Source organism: Corvus hawaiiensis, chromosome 2 (assembly GCF_020740725.1).
Source record: "Corvus hawaiiensis isolate bCorHaw1 chromosome 2, bCorHaw1.pri.cur, whole genome shotgun sequence".
NCBI lineage: Eukaryota > Metazoa > Chordata > Aves > Passeriformes > Corvidae > Corvus > Corvus hawaiiensis.
In genome coordinates, this window is record NC_063214.1 from 43,434,298 (window position 1) to 43,450,906 (window position 16,609).

The window sequence follows — 16,609 nt, forward strand, 5'->3', positions numbered from 1 at the left end:
GCTGAAAAAAACAGATGAATGATATAATCTCTTTAACTCATTCTGACTCATTCATTTTCAAAAGGACTAAACAAGCAGACAGAAGAATTTACTTAGCAGAAGGTAGTGACTGCCCAGTGAAACCTCTATCAAAGACACAACATTCAAAGTCAAGTAATTACATTTTAAATGCTTTCTTTTATAGCCACATATTTCTTGTTTTCTTGCTTCTTATGATTGTGTTTCCATACAAAAGCCTTTCTGCTGTTTACTTTGTAATTCCATATGCCAAAGCACTGATTTAAAGATAAATGATCAGATATATCACTTACTTCCAAGCTTGCCTTAATCTTTCCAATATTTTAAGTTTATATATCTATGTGACAAGTTTTTCTGTTAAAAAGTAAAATGTTTGAGTAACTGAACACAGGGGAAAACAAATATTTTTACTTGCACATCTGTTCTTTAATAAACAAACAATTTTTGCTGTTCTGGATTGTAGGTAGAATGAGTTGCCTTAAATAGAAGGCATTTTACTCTAGTAATTTCCAGAAAATCTTTTTGTCATAGAATTTTGAGAAATTGTCATTTTTTTAACTTTAAAAATAAGATTTGAGTCTCAAAACTATTCTTAAACATTATTTTTAAACATTAAAAAAATAACATCAGCAGCTTTATTATCCATAAAAGTCTTATAATTTTGAAAAAAACCAAAACCAACAAAAAAACCAAATGAGTTTTGCTGTCTTTATTGTTCGGGTAAAACTGAAAAACAAACAAAGAAAAGCCTTGCATTTTTAACACTATAGAACAAAATTATTTTACAAAGACCATATTAGATGGATGGACATCTGGGCATTAAACTGAAATGTTTAGGTTTAATAAAAGTCTTGCCAAGTTCTAATTGTCAGTGTGCAAGACATAAAGGTTTAATTTAATGTATATATATCCACCTACATACAGGTACCTCTGCATGTACATGTCTTAATTCTTCTAACTTGCCCAGACCAAGCCAACGGAGACTGTTGTGACCCTACATGATGCTATGCATCTCAGACACAAGACTGGACCTAATGGCTGTTGAATTAGGAAAACCAAATGGCTAGGTAATGGTAGAGAGTGAAAGAGCCATGGATTTTATCTTCATGAGAAGGGGCAGGCAGAGGAATGCGATGAACATTGCAATGCCTGTAGGAGAGACAGTGTAGGAACCCAGAGTGCCGAGAATATTTCTCTGCCTGTTTTTAAGGGTTCTTACCCCCCTGAACAACACTGTTTTAACCTCCAACCTTGGAAAAAATTACCAACGATCAGACAGGAACTAGAAAATACAGTGGTGTGAATTAGGTGATAGATTACTATGTAAGATTGTCACAGGGTGAAAAATTTAGAAGTTTTGGGCTTCTCTTTGTAGTAAATAGATAAGAGTAAAAAATATCAAAATGGAGGATTGTTGTTCTCTAGACCTTCTTCTCCTTCTTCTACTACTCCATATTCTGCAGTAAAAGTAGTTTGAAATGATTGGATAGAAAATTCTGCAGTTCCTAGTCGTGTTACTGAATAATTGGTAGGAAAGTGAAAATATTGTACATTTTTAGTAACTATTGGTTGAAATATCTTTAAAAGGCTGTGTAAATCTTGATAGAGAGGCCTCACTCCTGTTTTTCTGTGTTCTATGCTGTACCTGGGTCACGCTAGTGACTCTGTTCCTCTGATAAGACTTAATAAACAACTGTCCGGCAGCATTGAAACGCCAGGAAAAGTCTCGGTTTATCTTTGAAACTCCTTGCAAGGACTTTCAGCAAATTCTCTCCCATCCAGAGGGACTTGACTTACGGCACGGTTCAGTATCAGACAGTGTGGTGCCAAAAAATCCCTGGTGGTCTGTGGAATTTCTTAATTTATTTTCAATTATTTTAAACTACTCTATATATACCAAGCTGTAAAAAATGGGACATCAGGAACATTTATTGTGACACTACATTATAAATATGATTGGTTTATCCAAATTTTGTGTTTTCTTTGTGGAAGGGAAAAAAGCAGAGCTAGTAAAGAATGGGGCAACAAATAATACATTAACTTTCTAGTATATTGTATGCAAATAGTCAAGGGCAAAGACTGGCCTGTAGAGGCCAACAAACAAGGGCAGCTGGGGGTAAGACAGGCTACAGGAGTGTATGTAGGAATAGGAGACACAGCAGATTTATTTTTGGATTTGTAGCTATCTTGTAATATTTAATCTGCTTGTGCTATGAAAACAGAAAATACTCGGGGGCAGAATGTCATGATCTGACTTCAATCATTCATCTCAGTCACTGATGGTCACATAAAATTTACATTGTAAGAGAACAGCTGAGGAAATTGGTAAATTAAAATACAAAAGAATGAAATTGAGCCATCTAGTTCAAATCTGTAGCTTATGAGTAAGTAAAGGTTCATTGACTCTTCTCTGGTCCTTAGATTGCTTTTCCTTTGTAATGTTCCCCCTTCACCAAACTGAGATCGTAGATTTGTTTTGTTTTCTTTATTTCTCACTTTCTCTGCAACTCTGAAAATGATCTTCCTTAAAACTGTTGTACTTCTGATATGTTTAGCAAATCCTCAAATCACTAAGAGAAGGGTGAGTTTCCTTCCCTCTGTCCCCCATATACCTTATAATCAGAGTAAATTTTGAGACATAAAGGGGACGGATGTGAAGGAACATCCATCTTCTGCCTTCTCAGGGAGAAATCAGTCTCTAAGTTTCTCATCAGCTGCTGCCACTTCTTGCTTATCCAACTTCCCCCTTCACCCCAATTTGTTTGGAAACAAGGAATTTAGCAAGGAAATAAGTAATTTTATTAAATGGATTAATTGTATCATAATTTATTTCCTCACAATACCAGTGCACTCTCTTTTCTGAAGGTCATGAGTTTTCTAGGGTTCAGGAAACATTTTCCAGCCTGTATCTTTTGAAAATAAGCTTGAAACAGACAATAATATCCACTTGCAGCTGTAATATTTGTACTGACTAATTTCCTCCTTTTATATCTCCATAAATATTATAAGCACTTTGAGTGACTGTAGCCCAGTTCAGTTTCTTAATGTCTTTCTTCTTAGCGAATAAATTGTCAGAAGAGATCCACACACATAATCATGAAGTTGACACAGAAATTATTTATAATTGTTCATCCACAAGCTAATTTTTCTGAACTTTTAACAAGGTGTAAATAAAGGTGCAGTAAATCTAATGGCAATCTTTTCAAATTAGAGATTTTTCCGTTGGAAGCTTTACGAGTCTTCTTTACTGGAAATATTAAATAGTGATATAAGCAAGATGTTTCCACACATTTGGTTATTATTCTATCATGTGTTTTAAGTTTTGGATTTTCCTTAGGTGGGAAATTATAATTTATTATATACTTTCAGTGCTGAAGTGAAGGCTCTACAACTAGAGATTTTGTCTTCTGGTTTACTGGAATTAGGCCAAGCTAACACATGACTGCTTTCCTGTATAATTATCTATGAAGGATTTTCAAATTTCTAAAGTCCCTTTGTCCTTGATTAAGTCTGGTTAAATTTCTTAAATTAGTTTAATTTAAAATCTGATTAATTAGTTTAATCACTATAATTAATTAATATATTGATTGATTTAATTAATATTAATTTTTCTCCCATAGTATATTATTGTATGGGACCAAGGAGTCATATAAATATAAATACAAAACCTAAAAATAATACACTATTTACGCTTAAAAAAATATTCAAAACACAGACAATGCCTCTCCATTTTCGGTAGTAATCTACATAATCATACTTAATGACATCCTCATTCTTTTATTTTGAATAATTTTAAAATATCCTGACATAATGTGGATAGTGGAAAGAAAAGAAGTGAACATGCTGGGGCTTATTTTCTCTTTGCAATTGCTCAGATATTTTTTGTGATGGGACCTGTCACAGTACTAAGTTGCACAGATAAATCGTGTTCATTTTTATGGATAAACTATTATAATTAGAGTCTAAAGGAACACTCAAGATAAGAAGAATAGAAAGTATAGCATCACATTTAACAAAAGGCATCATCAGACTAAGTTTGAGAGCTTATTTTACATAAGCCTATGTCCTTTTGGCATCTTCTCTTTCTTTGCTGCTGTGCACAAAACATGTAGAGAAGAGCAGGAAGGTTACAAGGCATCCTGAGACAGCATTCATTTTCAGATATAAGTGGCACTCTGTCTATTAGTCATCCTGCTATTCTTTTTTGGCAGAAGAGGTTAGAAACTGAATTGTAAAACACTTATGATTCCAACTAATTATCAGGGAGGGAAGAGAAGCATACATACAATTCCTATCTCAATTCCACCTTGGTTCCCTTACAAGCACTAATCAGACTGTGCCAAGGGGTTCCTGTCTCTTGGAAGGGGATGGCTGAACTTTTAATAAAGGCAGGCATCATTCCACATATCTTCCAGAAGCACAAAAAAATTCATCTTAAGTAGGTGCAGTGATGGGACTGACACTTCACTCCCTGTCAAACAAGTGACTGAAAACTGTCCCGACAGAGCCTTCTCTGGGTGATTATTAGGATTTGTCAGCACTTGTCCAGCATGCACCAGTAGCCTCAGGCTTGTATTTTTGCATGATGCAGTGGCAGAATTTCAGCACACTAACAGCACAAGGTACATAGTTTCTTCACTACATTTCACTGCATTTTGCTGAATTGATATTCTTAGATTGTGTTTCATAGACAATATGAATTTACCAAAGTGAAGCATCTTCTACAGCCAGGAAAGTGCCACGCTGTAAACTCTAAGCTGTGCAGTTTGTGTTCTCGCTTGTAAATTCTAAATTCTCTTCCCTCATAAAAGGCAATAAAGAAAACATTTAAAAGAAAATTGTCATCTGTCAGTGAACACAACCTACAACCTACAATTTCTGTTCCAGCAATTGGAACTCACTAGGTAAAGGAAAAGGACAAGGTTTTTTTGCAAGTTCTGATAGAATGAAAAAACTTGAGATCAAGGGAAATAGGTTGTTGTCAACACAATCAATGGCATTGCTCTCTGGAAACCAGCAAGAGCCTCATGACTTCTTTTAATTAAGGAGGGTGTTCTCTCCCCAGAAAAAAATTTAAGAATAATTTCAGAAATAAAGCCCAAAAATGAAAAAACCTCAGTAGATATCCTTCCCCATCTACTGATAGAACTCTGACTACTTCTTGAAATAATTAGGGAAATATTGGTAGTCTGTAGGGAGTGCTAAAGCAGTTGATCTTCATGACAGTAAACTCCATTTTAGCATACCAACTGCACAAAATTGTACTAAAACATTTCATCTAATTGACACAGAATGTAGAAATGGTAGGAAAAAAATGGGAAATAACTGGATCATTTCTGACTTTTATGCAGGTCAGATAGTACCCGTTTATGCAAAATTAATATTATGCTGAATGTGTTGTGTGGGCAGGATAATGAACCAGAAACATTCTCCTATTTGGGCTGGATTATATTTGTGTACAAATATTGAACAGTGCAGATATCTGATATTTGTTACATAGTACTCTATGGCTGGAGCCTCTGGGCCTGATTCTGAACCATGTTTCACAGCTTAATTCATGGCTGTTGCAATGTGAAAGCTTACAGGGGAAGGGAACAGTTCTAAGGTGGTTTTGGTTGGTTGGTTGGTTTGGTGTTGGCTTTTTGGTTTTGATTTTTTTGTTGCTGTTGTTTTGTTTTGCTTTTTGAAGGGGGTGTTTGTATTTGTTGTGGTTTTGTTTGGTTTTTTTGTTCATTGGGTTTTTTTTTAATCTGTAGTGGTAGCCTCCAAGGGGGTGGTTAACCCAGAAATCCTGACTAAATTATATTTGCAGCTGCACCAAACCAGCCTCTGGACTTTCAGGTTATGAAATTCGTAATTTTTGATCCTAAAACTGTGTATTCTGTCAAGGAAGGAAGAATTTTGGCTGCTTCTTGAAAATATTACATTTCAATACTCTAAAATGTGTTAAAGGAAGGCCTGCCAACTTACATAGAAATCTCTGCAAAAAAATTAATCTTCTACCAATAAAGGTCTTGCAACTACTATTAGCACACTTTTTTGCAATGTAAAATTAAGTTATCTTCTGAAGAATAAACAAATGAGGAAGTGTTGGAACCACCACCTACTAAGACCTATACTAAGGATTCCTCTAATTGTGTCTGATCACTTATCTGAATCTATGAAGAAACCTGAAATGCTCTAGTTGTGTGCTACTGTGATTCTAAACATTTACTGGGATTTTCCTTTAAAGATCAGGAAAACTATCCCCATAAAAAATAATGAAGGCCATAGTTACATGGAAAGGACTATTTAAAAGAGCCAGGCAGGATGTATGCCTTCATGCTTTATCACTAATACTGAAGAAGGTTTTACATTATGGTGTCCAAGGCTTCAAATTAAATGTCAAATTCAATTTGCCACAGAAAACATGAAGTGTGTGCCTGCCCTTAGAGGGGTAACCTGACAGCACAATTTCATAATTGGTGTCTGCCCTAATGCTGAGTTAAAATACAAGAACAAATGTTATTTGATCGCAGTCGTATCTTACTATTAAAAAATAAACAAACCACCTCTAGATAGGCTAAAATATATTTGGTTGAAATTTGAGCCCGTAGTAAAGTTCACTGGCTTTATTTAAAATCTGTGAAGAACTAATGTTGAATACCATATGATAACAGATAGAAACCTCCCTGATGGGATCATGCCAGCAGTTACGTCTTTATGTCTCTGACATTTAGCTCGTAATAAAATGAGATTTGTGAAAGAAAATGAAGAGGTGCTTATTCCACTTAGAGTACTTTATTTTTTTTTTCCTTTTTATTCAGACAAGCTTGTGTTTTAATAATGAGATTTCTAATCCACTTTAATATCCTATCATTATATCTTAGTGAACTATCTGCCATATAAGTAATAATAATGAAGTATGTTTAAATATAAAAATGCATCCTTAAGCATCTAGACACTTTTAGTACTGGTTGTAATTAGAAACTTAAGAAACATGTGCAATTAAATATGCTCATAAAAAAACCAGCTACATCTCTGTAGCACCAGTCAATTTGCTGCATCATTAATATTCTTCAGTATGCCAGTTAAAAAATGCATTGCAACATTACAAATAGAACATAGCTAAGAACAAAATTATTAACATTTAAACCATCACAATCATTACAGAACAACAACTGAGTGTTTTAGGTATCTTCTCCTAACTAATTTTGCTTTTACAGATGCATTTTCAAATTCTACATCTTTATCTGTTGCTCTAAGTTCCAAAGATGTCATTTTATTGTATATTAAATAAACTCTTTGTTGTCCTAAGATGTGACAACTATTAATTGTAATGAGATTGTATACTGCAATAATCTAAACAGTGTTTTTATTTATTTTTGTTTGTCTGAATAGTTTGAATTGAATTAGATGTATAGTTTAAAAAAATATACTCAGTGTTTTTAAAATACACTTCAGTGTTAAGACTTGCTTCCAAAAGTGTCTAAAGTGACTTGTGTGTCTTAAGCTTAGGAAATGTCTAGCCTGACTTCTTGAATTCAAGATGTAATGCCTGTGTTATGTTTATGGTTGCATTCAATGGTCTTTCCACAGAATCATAGATTCATAGAAAGGTTTGGGTTGGAAGGGATCTTAAAGATCCCCGATTTCCAACCCCACTGCCATGAGCTGGGATACCTTTTACTCTACCAGGTTGCTTAGGGCCCCATGCAACCTGGCCTTGAACATTTCCAGGGATGGGGCATCCACAACTTCTCTGGGAAGCAAAATGATTTCCAACCTAAATGATTCTGTGATTCTATGATTCTGTGATTAGATGGAACTTTTCAGCTAAGATTTTGTATTTATTTCATTATATATCATGATAAAATAAAATAGTTGACTAAAAATGGTCTTGTTACCTAAACCTGAGGGCTGAACTAGTATGAAATCTGCAGCAGTGACTAACACAGGTAATAACTCAGAACTCGAATAATATGTCACAATAATTTTTTTCTTTTTATAGAACTGTCATTTTTCTAATTTGTGCATTGGCTTTGAGGCAGACTTTTACCACACATGCACTGACAGATTGTTCACACACACTCATTTTGCACATAAACCTCTCTTTGTGTCTCCCATCCACTCTACACATGGAACAGCGTCTTGCACTTGGCACATGTAGCCTACATCCTTTGCAGATGAGTGTCCTTCTGACAGGCTGACAGCATCGCATGAAGCCCATAGGTAGGAGGCAAGTAGGGTATTGAAGGATCCTGCTTTTCCTTAACACATCTTTGGGACCCTTCCCTGCACCTTCCTTATAAAGTGCACAGGATCTCACATCTGAGGCACAGAAAATTTACTGATCCTTTTCATGAATAATATTGAACACGCTGGTGCACAATATAGTCTGGTATGCCAGAGCTGATTTTTCTTGGAAGAGAGAACAGAAATGAGTTCAATTTTACAGGTCCATGGAAAGATTGTGGCCACTACATCAAAGCAGTACAAACCATCTGCAGGGGTTTATATCCTTGTAGAGAGATGAGTGAGGATCCTGTTGTGTGTTATTAAAAGGCATAATATCATAAGTCTGGCAGTTGCATTAAGTGGAAGGTTGAAGCTAGGCCTATTTATGCTGGCTGATGTACTAAATGCAAGGGGCAGTCAAGGATATTTATTTGACTGCAGTCATGTTCCCTCTTGGTAGTAGTTGGCTGCTGCAGAAGAGAGACCAAGATGAGCTGGTCTTTATATAGTAGTGATAGTTCTACCAAGTGCAGCTGAGAGACAAAATAACTGCAGTGTCTTGCTGGTCCTGTCATTGTCCTTAATCCCTCCACTTGGCAGAGAAGAGATCATCTCCAGATGTGATTACACTGACACATATTATGGCCTCCCAGAGGAATTTGGAAATAAACAATGGGCCTAAAAAAAGTAGCATAAGAGTATGCCTTTTTCCCTGCAACTTTCCATTGCAAATAAATCAAGTCTAATACAAAGAGTGCAGATTGAGAGCAGGTTACTAACATGACTCACAATTCTATATAGTTTCTCCCTGAACTTCTCAAGTTCTCTGAGGCATCTCTTACACTTATTATTAAATGCTTAAATATATTTCCTGAATAATTAAAGCAAAATACCAAGAAATTGCTATAACAGATGAAGGCTGATTTTATTGTAATACCACTGAGATTGGGAGTTAAATGACCAGTTGAATTTTCCACATGCAGTTGAAATTTCCATAACACTGGAAAAAAACAAGTGAAGACTGCTATCACTCAGCTTTTGCCATCTGAAATTTAATTGAATAATCTAGGATATCTGTCTAGGCTTCTGCTGCAAACAGGTTTCCATCACAGTTAGCAAAAAGAATGAGGTTGTTCATCTCACTTCAAAATAACTGTCAAAAATCTTTGAATTAATTTTCCTTCAGGTTTTCTATTCCTCTTCATTTACTAACAAGAGAGCTTATATACTTCATTTCCAAAGTGTCAAATTATACAAAATTTTCTTCTTTATTCTTTTTTCCTACTAGATGTGAATAATATTGGCAGAACTAAAAGAAAAATTGAAGAGTGTGTAATGACAGCTTGTGAGACTTTAAGAAATGACTGTTCATAAAGTTCATACAAGAAACCAAACAGCTTAACTGTGGTACTTGTGAGCAAATCTTTATTACTTTCAGCCCAAGCTTTAAGAAATTGGAAAATCGTGCTGCTAAGTGAATCTGTATTGCATTCACAATCCTAAGTGAGAGAGCAAGGCTTTTTAAACTGTTTCATCCCCAGCAGCTTCTTGTTCTTTGAAATGTAAGCTGAATTTTAGAAGCTGTCAGTCTGATTGGCAAATAGATGGGAAAAAACAGAATTAATTCTACTGCTTTCCTTCTCAGAAGGCCTCTTTCAACAAGTATTTTATTCACCAGAGAACAGGACCATGCCATGTAGTGGGAGTAGTATGTTGAAGCTGTCTCAATGCCTACAAGTAGACAGGAGCCCATGGTTTTAACACTTCTCAGCACCCAGTACCTCAGGGTACTTGACTGCCTGAGCAGTACTCTAGTTTTTTTCACGCCTAATTCAAGTGAATGTTGTCGAATAGCAGCACCTCACTTTTGCTGGTTTAGAGAAGCTGAGAACTCTTTCTGCCATCTTCCTCTTCACCTGAGCACACAAAGATCTCTTATGTCTGATTTGCAGTGAGAATGCCAAAGAGGATCTAGTTCCTATAGGAAATAACATTGAATTTATCCTCAATTTGAATCCCTCAAATAATTCAGCATAAACCAGCCCTCTTGGTCAAGTGATTTTGTAAATCTCCTCTAGACATATTAATGGTGGATTTGGATTAAAAAATTGTATTAAACATGATGCAAATGCAGCCAACTGGTTGAAAAGTCGGAAAGGGAGACAATCTGCCTCTTACATACAGATTCTCTATTTTAAATATGTATGTGCAAATATATTCAAATACTAGAAAATAATCAATATTTAATACAATATTAATACAATATTAACTTTTTATTTTATGGGTACTGTGCACAGCTTTCCAAACAGGTTTGATTCATCTGAATAATTCAGAATCTCTTGGACTCATAGGCATTTTGAGACACTTATTCGGCACTAGCAATCAAATATTTTAGTTTGTTTTTTAGAGCAGTAGTTCAGATGCTCATTCACCAGTATAGAAACTGTGACTGAACATTATTTCAGAAAGAGTTAATTTGATCCTTTCTGTAGAGGAGCATTCCATGCTTCCTTCTAGAACTGGACTGATGTCTTTGAAAATGTTATTAATATGAATAAAAAAACCAACAACAGCAAAACTCAAAAAAACTCCAGAAACAAACAAACAAAAAGACCCAACCAACCAACCAACAAAATATAACACAAAAAAAATTATAAAAAAATTTAGATATTGAAAGTCCTGGTTGCTCACCAGGAGGGACCTGGCAAGGAAAGGTTCCACTGCAGAAGAAACTTTTTATGTGTTTAGCAGTAAATTGGGTGTTCATAATACAACTCTGAAATTGTTTTATTTAACTGCTAAAGCTTGTCTTTTATTAGATTTTCTTTACAATAGTTTGAACAATTACTAAAACTTGAAAATAAATTATCTTCCCTTGGGGTGATAATCAATCCTACAAGATGCCTTGCTGTTTACATTAGCTTAATATCATTTCACTTTCATTTGTTCTATAATAAATTTCACTGACATTTAATTGTAAAAGTGTCTACGGTATGACTGTTATCAAATATTAACTTAATATGTTTTCATTAAATTTCAGCCATTTTATAAATAGTATTGTCAAAAAGACTTCGGACTGAACAAATTAATTCCTTATTGAAAGCAAGAAGGGACATGAACTCAGTCAAGGTTATTTATATTCTGTATAACCACTGTCTGTAATAATCGTGGCCTATTAGTTAACTTTGTATGTAAGTATTCATTAGGGAGATCTCTGCAGACAAGCTCTGTTTAAAAATTTCCAGCCAAGCTACTTCCACTGTTCATTATCAACTTTGTAATATCTGAGCCTTTGATTTTCTAAGGCCTCTAATTCTCCCAGGACTGAGCATTTCAGGTCTGATACTGATGGGAGCAAGGAAGACAGGCTGAATTGCTGTCTGCAACAATTCCATTCATATCTTCGAAGGCCAGATTGCAGTAGAGGTTGTGCAGGGAGGGAGAGAAACTTTGGTGTTCTTTAGAAGACTTTAAAGTGTACAAGTACTTTAAACAGTATCTTCAGTTAGACCCTCTCTTCTTCCAGGACTACAACAAGCCTTTTATAGAAACCCTAGTCAGTGGTACTTAGCTTGTTGCATTTGTTGATTTCACAGGTTTGCCACCTTAAGTAAGGAATATTATTAGCAGTTTCATTGCACCTTATGCCAACATCCTCCACTTAATAAATGTGAGGAAAAGTATTTCGTAATATACTAACTAAAACAATGCAAGTATATTTGTTTTTCATAGCATATGCTATTCTTTCTCTTTCTATTTGGATGTATGGGTGGAAACGGCTCAATTTCTAATTCTTTTCAGTTCCTGCTCTTCCAAGTCTATCTAGAACATCAGAATTGCTTATCACTGGTGTTACTTCTCCATTACCTGTGAGCATGTTCCTTTTTTGAAAGGAAAAGGAGAATGAAATAATTTGAACTTTCCTCCAATATATATTGATATATATATTGATATCGGAAAAATATTACAGAGAAAACTTTTATTTTTGTGACAAGTCACATCCTTTGAGAAGTGAAGTCACTGTAGAGACAAAGACTTGTTAGACTGCTTTGGGAGAGGATGTGGATTTAAGCAATCATCTCTTTCTTGTTGCTACAGGTAAATGGATAAATATGCATATGATAGAAAAAGGGAAATTAGGTAGTGATAATGGAAGAAAGCACTTTGATATCAGTATCAGGGTATCTGTGCTAAAGGCTTTGTTTTATAAGTATTTTAATTAAAAAAAGAACAGATCCTTGCAGTTGCATTTAAATTTATCATAAGTGCCAGAAAACAAGCATTAATGATAGTAGATGCTATTATCATCTTTAGAAAGATCATGATTTTACTGTATCTGGTTCAAGCCTCTTGCACATTAGAGGTGACAGCACCGAATTAGTACTCATGTTCTCAGTATTCACAAATTCTATTAGGAGTCAGAACCATGAGAAAATATCTACCCTGTCACTACCAGCTAAAGCAATTCATTAAAACATACTGAATGGTGAGGGCTTTAATAAGTTTTCTACAGTTAACACACAGAATTAAAACAAATTGCAAAAGTAATTTGGCAGAAATCCTGGGGAAAACAAAGGACCATGGGTAGTACCATGTGGAAATTGAAAACTGCATTTTCTAATTTTTGTGCAGAAAAAGAAGTTAGATAAATTACTTGCTGCATATTATATACATTATACATATTTATATATACATATTTATTTTAGATCACTGTTTTATACAAATTGCCTTCAGGGAAAATTCAAGTCCTTGATATTAGGAAAAAAATAAGTTACTGAAACTGTGTATATTGTAAAGAAACCAGAATAAGAACAGGACAGGATATAAAAAGAAATCAAGAAATGGTAGACCGTCCATCTTTAAATTAAAAATCTGACTGTAGAACTTTGTCAACTCATGCTATTATGCGAATGACATCTGTAAAAAATGATGTATTCTGGACAATTTAATTTTCATTTCTTGCACTGAATTATCAATGAAGCCAAGAAAATGTTCCAGACAAGCTATTTGGATTTTTGTGAGCTCCAAATTTATCGTTCAGGGAAAAAACAGATACTGTTTAGCTGAAATTATTTTAAAGTCCTTTTAAGCAGCATCTTTAGCATCTTTAGCTGTGTTCTTTTACATTAGTAACTTACTGTATATTCTGTATATGTAATTTTTTTTTTTTTAAATATTCCTCATTCTGGGATAGTAAGGGGTGAAAAAAAACCAAAACAAAACATAAAATTAGCAAGATTTTCAAACCAAGAACAACTGAATACTGCTGATATATATACCCTTAAACTTCTTTTAGAATAAGCCAGTTTTAAGTAGGAGATTTTTCTTACAAGATTTAAGAAAATATTCATTAGGTTCTTTTCAGCAATAACACCCTTTCTTTTTTTTTTTTTTTATCTTTAGTCAGAAAGAAGATGGCCCTCTGATTTAGTGCAGCTTTGATCTTTCTGCTATAAGCATAAAGGAATTCTTCAATCACACATCTGTCTAAAAGTGAGAGCTTAGTCATCAGAAAGATAGATGACAACTACTGATAGTAAAGTCAGGAGTAACATTCCTTCATTAAATCTAGAGCAGAAATTAGACTATCTGCCTCTATTTATTAAATACAGCTTTTTCATCCTCTTAGCCATATTATTTCCTACAAAGTACCTTTTTTATTATCCCACATGCCACGTGACAGCCCTATACATGCAATATCAATGTCTTTGTCAGTCTGCATGAACTGTACTCCCCAACCCGTAGATGTTCATTAACCCTACTATGTTGCTATGCATTTCATTTATCCATATGGCCAGTCAAGTGTTAGCCAACTATCCTCGAAGAAACAAGAAATATAGAAAAATTAGGTAGAGATGCAAAATCCTTTCATTACGACAATAATTGTGATTTCTATGGGGATTTTTAAAAAGCTATGCAGTGGCATATTTTCCCCTTGCTTGTTTTGCTAGCAATTCTTCTACTGAGATCAGCCAACATATTTATACAACAAATATCCAAGGAAGGCCATTGTCCAACATCCATGACTTAAATTAGATTGTCTCCCTGTCATTGTGCTCTGGTTTTACATTTTAATATTCCTGTGTAACTGGTCTGAAGTACGTATTATGCTGATAGGTACAGGTTACGTAGGGTTGTCACGTAAAAGTTATTATAGCTATTCAGCTATTCAGCTATGGGCTCCTTATCTGACACAGTTTGTGATAACTCTATTGCCTTCAATGAGACATTAATTAAAAAAATTCTTTTTCACAGAAAGTTAAAAATCATCATGTTTCAAGACTGCAAAGAGAAATGTGTATAAGTCCATCTTTTATTTTGATGTTCCCACTGTTTGGCTCCAGTTATTTTTCATCCCGTTTCTGTTCTACCAATCACAACCCTTGTTATTATTATTTTTAACGGTCTGACCCAATAGGCACAATAATACCTGGTAATAATAACAGCAACAGTAATCTCACACTGTAATGCTGGAAAATTTGGTATATTTTTTCCTGTTCAAGCAACAAAAAAATCATTAAGTTAAAATAATTTCTGTGTTGCACTGTTATAAAAGTAGCTGAAAAGAAGTGAGTAAAAGAGGAAGAAGAAAAAGTAATAAAGCTGGGGGCAGGGGGAGGAATCTCTGCTTTACTCTCTTTAACAGATATGGTCATAAGGGAAAAATTTAAATTTTAATGAAAATACTTATTTCCCAAAGGCCTGGCCAGCAAAGAATGCTGAATGAGATAATTCACTAACCAAAGAAACACAGTGACTGAAAAGCAGATTATCACTGAAGTGAAAGACAAAGGCAGAAGGCATTAATAATTAATTGAGGAGGCTTCCTGTGGAGGTTTAAATGAGTTACAGGCTCTATGTGGAAAGTCACTTGTCTACCAGATTGTTGTGTTCTCTTTCAGGGTTGCTTATATTGATGTGTACATCCAATATTAAGTTTTCCTGGTCTGTGTTACCTGAAAGGAAGTACAAATCCTAAACGGGATTTTTTTATCTGTATTGAAAAGCATACCTGCTATGCTGTTTAAATGAAAGCTGACAAGCTACACCTTTATATTGTTGCAGGAATAACTACCAGCAACCTAAACAGATGTTGTCATCTTGTGCTCACACTGTGTCTCTCTATATACGATGGAAAGACTGTCAAAACTGGTTACAACTAGAGATGCTCAGAGAGCAGTTGAAATGGAATAATATGGCAGGAACCTACTTTTACATTATGATTTATATTTTTATTTCTGACAACTGTGTAGAGCTTTGCCTCTGTTGTCTTCCTATGAGGGTTCTAACATAGAGAATAGGACCCCAAAACAGTGAATATGGCATGTAACTAAACTGGTTATAATCTGAAGGAGTCATATACTCATATACCCCAAAAGCGGTTTGATAGGGGAGCAAAGGAAATTCTTCTTTGTCTCATTATTGTGTGATTGCTCTTGTAGCTATAGATCACAGCCTCTACTGACTGAAGATTCCTTGGGCTCCAATAAGAGGATCTCAAAATCCTCCTGAACAGATGTGACTAATTAAATGTAAGAAATTAAATTTATGTTTGCAACTTGATGTTTTTCAAGTCAAAGACCAGAAGTGCACTCATGTTCATACAAAACCAGCTGAAACTTCTCATATTTTGGATGGACTTTTCAAACATTTGAATGCAAATGAGTTTCAATATGTTAAAGTTGTTGACGTTGTTAAAGTGATAGCTAAGAGGACAGTGATCAAAGATGAAGTATGTCAAAATTTATGTTCGTGTCATGGGACAGTTAGGAAACACAAATCCGAGGAATAGTAGAAGGAGATGAGTATGAATAATATATTCTGTGAAAGTGTTGATTGTTTCAAATGTATTGGTAGATTCTTTACACACTGAGTTAAGTTGAAGAAATGAATCTATTTCAATCCAGTTTGCAAGTAGTAAAAATGCCTGGATTTTCCTAAAACTTTTTTTAAATGCTTTATACTAAATATACCAACATATTACTTTCAGGAAAAGAATCACATAATGGTTGGATTTGAAAGGGAAGTCTGCAGATATATACTTCAAAGTTTCTTCCAAAGCAGGTCCACCTGGAACAGGTTGCACAGGATTGTGTCCAGGAGGGTCTTGAATTTCTCCAGAGAAGGAGACTCTACAACCTCTCTGGGCAGCCTGTTCCAGTGCCCTGCTACCTCTCTCAGCCTTCCCTCATGAGAGATGCTTCACTCTCCTCCTCATCTTCACAGCCCTCAGCTGAACCCTCTTCAGTACTTCCTTGTCTTTCCTGTACTAAGGAGTCGAGAACTGGATGCAGCACTCCACATATGGCCTCACCAGGGCTGAGTAGAGGCACAGGATCACCTCCCTTGACCTGCTGGCAATGCTTTTTCTAAT

General features: G+C 34.9%; 1 protein-coding gene across 6 annotated transcripts in view; it reads left to right on the plus strand.

Moving 5' to 3' along the window:
• CNTN5 (contactin 5) overlaps positions 1 to 16,609 on the plus strand; it is a 618,861-nt gene that overhangs the window by 280,145 nt on the left and 322,107 nt on the right. The gene's annotated exons all lie outside the window — the stretch shown is intronic.